General features: G+C 36.0%; 1 pseudogene; it reads right to left on the bottom strand.

The window, feature by feature from the left end:
* Nucleotides 1–503: 503 nt before the first annotated feature.
* On the bottom strand, nt 504–5,987 carry LOC143412135 (ribulose-phosphate 3-epimerase-like protein 1; annotated as a pseudogene).
* Nucleotides 5,988–7,522: the final 1,535 nt, after the last annotated feature.

The following is a 7,522-nucleotide window of genomic DNA, read 5'->3' as shown; positions in this document are numbered from 1 at the left end:
TTTTATGGTATGTATCCCATCAAAGTAGCTTATATTTTTAAGTTTCATTCTATTCATATTATCAAGCATGTAAGCCAATCAAAATGACATGAAATACGAAAAACTTACCCATTTTCTTTGTTTCTAGAAACTGCTGTGAAACAACAGACAATTCATCTTTATAAATATAAAATAAAAAATTTAAAACTAACTAATATACTCTACTTAGGCATCAAGATGCATCGCTGTAACATGATTTCAGTCCTATTTTTACTCTATTTAAAGATCAAATCTTTCCCAGTAAAAATAAAATATTTCACCGGACTAATCTTTAAACTGTATCACTTAAAGTGTAGCTATACACACCAATTTCTAACCTCTTAGAAAATTCTGCACAGTAGATTTGAGTCATTGACATGAATAATTGCTCAGAAAAGCTGCCCTGCCTCATTGTGATATGATGAGGTAGTTTTCCAGTAAAATGATTTCAAGAGCAGTAACTGGGTTCCTTGTGGTTTCTTTGATCAAGAGGACCTTTCTGAGCAGCTTGTTAAGGATTTGATCACAGGTCTGTTACCTTTCCTCCTCATAGTGATGCTGCCAGACACAGTCACATATGCTCCTGCCTTTGCACATTTATGAACAATGTTGGAACTTACTCCACCATCCACCTTTATATGGGAACCAGGTTCCAACCAATGAACCTTTGACATCATATTGTCCTTGAATTTCTGCTGTGCAGACTCAGGTCCCCCCATTAGGACCAAGGCTATGCAAATGTTCAGCCCTCCTGGTTTGATGCTAAGGTCATCCCATTCTCCCACTTGTCTTTAATCAGAGCATCAGGGTTCTCAGTAACCTCAAGATGAGACATGTATTGCTTGGATCCTGCTGCAATCATTTGCTTTACCCAAGGTTCTGACCTGGACCATCATGTGCTTGTCAAAGGAAATCTTGGCTTAGTTGTTTTCATAAACTTTCTAGCACAGAGTGACCAAAGGTGATAATGGGAACCAAAAAAAAAAAAAAAAAAAAAAAGAAAGAAAGAAAGAAAAGAAATATGACCTTCCTGAAGATCAAGGTGCAACCAGGTAGAGATAATTGGCACCAGAATATAGCATCTGGAAGCACTTGGCCCCTAACTTGACCAGGTCACTGCTGCAAATAGATGGGCTAATCCTGCAGCCCGATACTATGGTTCTGGTTTTCTGAAAATTTTGAAAAATGTATATCCACTAGTATGGCCTCAACAGTTTCCCCAAAGTGCAAAAGAGGGCTGGGGTTGTGGCTCAGTGGTAGAGCGCTTACCTGGCATGTGTGAGGCACCAGGACAGGCAGCTTCAATTCTCAGCACACATACAAATAAATAAAAAATAAATTTCCATTGACAACATATAACAATAATTAGATTTAATTTAAAAAAAATGCGAAAGAGACCAGCAGATTCTATGTGACAGAGTGCAAAAAAGTTTGTTGATACTTAATTCCATATTTCAAGCCAACATTAAGAAACTACTGCTTATACAGTTTTGGTGCTATATATAAATAAATACTGATAATTTTCTTTAGAAAGCTATTAAAACACCCCTCTTTTCCCAATGGCATATATTTATGAGGTTGGATTTCTGAATCGTGTACACACTTCTATCAAGATAATATATTGAGATAGACTGAATACAGAAGTTGTATGGGAATCCAGTTATCTACTATCCATTCAGACATGAGAGGAATTTACAAAAAATGTCTAATAATGCTGTTCTTCTCACTAAATTCTCTGTTTGATAAAATATAATTACTTGTCATAAAATACATTATTAAGGTTAACATATGGGGCTGGGGATGTGGCTCAAGTGGTAGCGCGCTCGCCTGGCATGCGTGCGACCCGGGTTCGATTCTCAGCACCACGTACAAACAAAGATGTTGTGTCCGCCGATAACTAAAAAATAAATATTGAAAAATTCTCTCTCTCTCTCTCTCTCTCTCTCCTCTCTCTCAAAAAAAAAAAGGTTAACATATAATTGATGTGTCATTGTAAGCTTAAGTGACTATCTAGATAATTATTTTAAACATTTTTGCTTTGATATCAAATGTAGAGATATCTACAATCCATATAATCAAAAACTCTTTTGGCTTCTCAAAAGAGAAGTATTACTGAGTCAAACAGTAGACTAGGGAGTAACCCAAGATAGCAGAATAGAGGAGGTAAGGTTCCTGGCTGCTCCGAGGTCAAAACCAAGAAAGCAGACAGGCAACTTCTCGGCAAGATAGGTGAATAACAAGATAGGTGAAGGGATGAGAAAAAACATATCACTCACATGGATCATGTAAAAAAGCAAGGGTTTCTATTCTTATATTAGATAAAGTGAACTTCAAACCAAAGTTAATCAGAAGAGACAGAGAAGGACATCATATTGCTAAGGGAATTATACATCAACAAGACATAATAATCATAATTATTTATGTCCCAAACAATGGAGCATCTACATACATCAAACAATCCCTTCTCAACTTCAAGAATCAAATAGATCACAACACAATAGTACTGGGTTTGAACATTTTTATCCATATATAGGAATATGAATGTAAATATATATATATAAATAATACGTGAAAATATTTAGATGGATATGGATTTGTATACAGTTGTTTTTCTTTATAGATGGATGTTTACAATTTTGGTAAGATATAGGATATGGGGCTGGGGATGTGGCTCAAGCAGTAGCGCGCTTGCCTGGCATGCGTGTGGCCCGGGTTCGATCCTCAGCACCACATACAAACAAAGATGTTGTGTCCGCCAAGAACTAAAAAATAAATATTAAAAAATTCTCTCTCTCTCTCTTTCTCCCTCCCCCACTCTCTCTCTCTCCCACTCTCTCTTAAAAAAAAAAAAAGATATAGGATATGATTATTTAACTGAATATATATGAAAATTTATGGGTAAAATTTTGGTTGCCGTTAGGGTAATTCACATATATATGAATATATACAAACATATATGGAATATATATTTTAAAATATATATGGATATTAAAAGTAATATTTATAATTTTTGTTTAAAAAGCTCATGATTATGGGAAAGGTTAGGTTTAGTTTTGAGTTACACCTTTCGTTTAGGAGATAGTTTACCTTTAGAACACATACATCAATATATATGAATATAAATATAAATATAGAGGTAATATTATATATCAAAATATATATATATATACTTTTATCTATAAATATTTTTAAGGTAAGCAATATTGTAAGCAATATTGTAAGTAAGCAATACATGCAAACTCTGGGTTTTGCCTATGGAAATGTGTGTGTATATATACAAGTGTGTGTATATATATTATATATATGATATATATATAATATATAATATTTATGTGTTTTTATGTGAATTTATGAATTTATATCCCCCAAGACATAGGTGCATTCATGTAAAATGTTATGGTTTATATGTATAGAGGTTTCTCTGAAGTGTATTGGTAGGCATAGGACTAATGTAGAAAAAATACTTAGTGTTAATTTAGGGGTTGAACATTTTTATCCATACATAAGGATACAAATATGAACATATATGTAAAAATATATGAAAATATTTAAGTGGATATAAATTTATATATAGTTATTTTTCTTTTGAGATGCATGTTTACAATTTGTTTTAGTTATAGTTTATGATTATATAACTGAATATATATGAAAATGTATGAGCAGGAATTTGGTTGCTATTAGGGTATATTCATATATATATGAATGTATATAAACATAGGAATATATATGTGAAAATATATGTGGATATTCAAACTAAACTAAACTAAAACAAATATATTTTTTGGTGAGGAAAAAAAAAGAGCAGTAGAATAGATGTCATGGTCCATATGGTCTTTTCAGTCTAGGATTTTAGACTTTAGAATGAGGGGTATAATTCTGTGCAGATGAATTGGAACATAGCAATAATACAATGAAAATTGATTCTAGAAATTTTTGCTTTGAAATAAGAGAAAAGAACATTTGATCATGACTTCAGATACATATGAATGAATAAATAAAGGTTTTTGAGAGGTTATTTATGATTCAGTTTCTCCTAGGAAGTTGTCACACTATTATTTATCACTCTTAACTGGTTTAAGGGTGGTTATCAATTCGAGATTGAGGAGCATATATGCATTCCTATAACTTTGAAAAAAAAAAAAAGGTTCTTGAGCTCACGTCCATTACTTCTAGCTTCATGATAGTAATTTCAGTCTTTGTTCTAATTAGTGCCTTTTTCCAGACTGGAAATCTCTGCATGGTCTTTGACTTTTTCTTTCTATTTAGTCATCTCCCAATTTGTTCTTTTTCCTTTTTTTGAAACTTGTTGCACATTTGTTTGTTCTTTCTCCATCCCAGCTGCCCCTCTCTGCTCCTGGTGGATGTTGCCTAAAGCGTGGATCTATACCAGCTTTCTAACTGTCTTGCTGCTTCTAGGCACACACACAAAATCTTCCTAAAGCAATTTGATGTAGCCACTTCCAGGCATAAATCCTACTGAAGCTCACTATGACCTCTAAAATAAAGTTCCTCAGCCTGACATTCAGGGTCAGGAACATTCAGCATCCTCTTATTTGTACCCGACTATATGCTCCTAGCATCTTTCTCTACCACTCATGAGGCCTGTACCTCAGCCAGGGCAGCTTCCCACTGTCTAGCCTCAGGATGCCAGCTCCTGTATCCAGGGCTTGGTTTAGGTCATTTCATGCCTAAGAATCTCTCTTCCAGCTACATGTCTTATCTTGTTTCTTATTTGAAGTTCAAGCCCCAATATTTTCTATGAAACACTCTTCCCTTTCTTATAACATTTAGAATCAAAATATCAATAAGTGATATGACAAGAGTGCTTACTTTGAGCTCCACACTGTTGTAGCACTATTTATATGGTATTACCTCAAATGCTACTGCTAGGCACTATGGGTAATTGAGGCAAGGAAGCATGTCTGGTTTTTCACTGTTGAGAGGTAGTGTGATAAGCAAAAGTAATTGGACTGGGAAGACCCATTGCAAACTCTATTTATGATTGAAAATCTGGATAATTCATATCACCTTTTTATATTTGGTTTCTCATCTATAAATGAGGCTGCCAATAGCATCCATCACAGAGGATCATTGTAGGATAAAAAATGAGAATGACCTTTGTAAATAATAAAATTTCACGCACTAGTCAGGATTCTCCAGAGAAAAACAAAAGCAATAGGATATATAAAAGTGTATGTTTATAGCTGGGCAAAGTGGTGCACTCCTGTAAGAGCTAGAGAGGTTGAGGCAGGAGTATGCAAGTTCAAAGCCAACCTTAACAATTTTAGCAAGACCCTGTTTCTAAATAAAATATTTTTAAAAAGAAATGGGGATATGGCTCAGAGGTTAAATACCCCTGGGTTTAATCCCCAATAACAACAACAACAAAATTAAAATTTATATATATATATATATATATATATATATATATATATATATATATATATATACACACACACACACACACACATATAAATACACACACACAAATTCTGCATGATTTGGTTCATGTAGAATGATGTGGAGGTCAAGAAGACCCACAAATTGCTGTCTTCAAGATGGAGAGCCAAGAAAGTTGGTCGTGTAATCTAGTCCAAAATCAAAGACTTGACACCAGGGGAGCCCATGGTCTAACTCCCAGTCCAAAGCTAATGGTCAAAAAACTAGCCTGCTAGAACCCAAAGATCTGAGAACTGGCAGCTCTGATGTCCCAGAGCAGGAGAAAAGGGACATCCTAGTTCCAGAAGAGAGAGCAAACTCACCCTTCTTTTGCCTTTCTGTTCTTTTCAGGGACTCATCAGAATCAATGATGCTCACTCACATGGGTGAGGGTGGCCATTTTTACTCAGCCTGTTGATTCAAATGTCAATCTCTTCCAAAAAACATCCTCACATACACACCCAGAAAGCTTTACCAGCTCCCAGGGTCTCCCTTTGCCCAGTTGCTTGACATATAGAATTCACCGCCATTCTGCATAAGAATGCTTATTATTACTATTACCATTATTATTATTTCTTTTGTTTCATAGTTTCATGTGTGCATGTACTTTTGTGTCCTCAGTTCGTTTATGAGCTATTGGAAGGGGAGTGTTGAGTCATTCTTTGAATGCTCCTGGAAAACTAGCATGTAAAAGATTTGAAGAAGCCATATTGAATGTATAAATGAATTTTCACAATAAGAAAACCCAGGAGGGCTGTGGTAACCCACAAGAAATTTTCACTTGTTTTGGTAAGGGGGTTAAAAAAAAAAAAAAAAAAAAAACAGGACAGTGAGGTTTGCAAAGCAAGTACTGGTCTGATTTCAGGGAGGATTGTCTCACAGTGATGAAAATAGTCTAACTACTGAAATCGTTTAAACCACAAGAATTTTTAAAAGATTCCAAGATAAATCATTCATAGTTTTTCAATTGAGAATAAGGCCAACTTTCTGTAGGGAAAGAATGAACCAAGAAAGAAGAGACTTAAGTATGAATCAGTAAGAAAACTAAAATAACTATAATAGAAAATAAGTTTAGCTAAATTCTGGGAAGGTAGCTTGCATTTTACATAAAATAACATTATAAGATTAAAGTGGACATCGTCTATATATTTAAGCTTCTAATATTTAATCAACTAGAATATTAGTAGCTTATGAAAGATTGTGGTACTATAAGAAAACCAGGGTGAGAGTAATACATTCCAGTGCTTCCAGAATTCTAAGAAATGCTATTAAATTTCTAATACAGTGGTGAGTTTAGTCAGCATGAACTTACAGCTATAATCAAATTCTCACCCAGGGTGAATGTGCAAGATTAAGAATAAGGCTGAAATGGACTGGCATGAAAAAGGAGTGCACCACCATACACCCACCACGCATCCACCACGCAACCAGCACGCTGGTTTCATTAAAGAGGTTCGTAGCATAGAAGTTAACTAGTGAGATCGAAATAAACACACAGACTCAATTAACTTTTTCTATGACCAGGTCCCAGAGGACTCTCCCCTCTGGCTCTCACCTCGAACCACCTGGTGGGGCAGCAAGGCTTACTCAGGACTAGCAGGAGAGAGAGAGAGCACGCCAGGGAGTGGGCTTTTATTGGGGAATAAGAAATTCAGGGGAAAATTCCATCCAATGAAGGTCGAGGGGGGCAGCATTCCAAGGTCAGGGTCAGAGATTGGTCTCAGGGTCAGTGGTCAGTCACACCCCCACACGGACAGGCTCTTGCACCTGGAGAGGGTGGGGATTAGCTCCGACACAGTTTGGCCAGAACGCCTCACACCCAATCCGGGAGGTGCCCAATCACGTGCGAGAATGGCTTCCCACACACACATGTACATATGCCCAGGAACAAATCAGCTTCATGAGCAGAAGGTCAAAGTGCTATTGTGAAACCAGAAGGTGCATCTATGAGGACCGTATCCTGCCTGTCTCCTTTCCAATGTTCTTTCTCCAGCCTTTATTCCAGGATCCACTGGATCCTGTGTGAAATGCTCAGTTCTGCTTCAGACTCTGGAGCCAAAGCAAG

The sequence above is a fragment of the Callospermophilus lateralis genome, chromosome 13 (genome assembly GCF_048772815.1).
Source record: "Callospermophilus lateralis isolate mCalLat2 chromosome 13, mCalLat2.hap1, whole genome shotgun sequence".
Classification (NCBI taxonomy): Eukaryota; Metazoa; Chordata; class Mammalia; order Rodentia; family Sciuridae; genus Callospermophilus; species Callospermophilus lateralis.
Note: the sequence above shows the minus strand (reverse complement) of the source record. Positions and strands in the feature narration are given on the sequence as shown.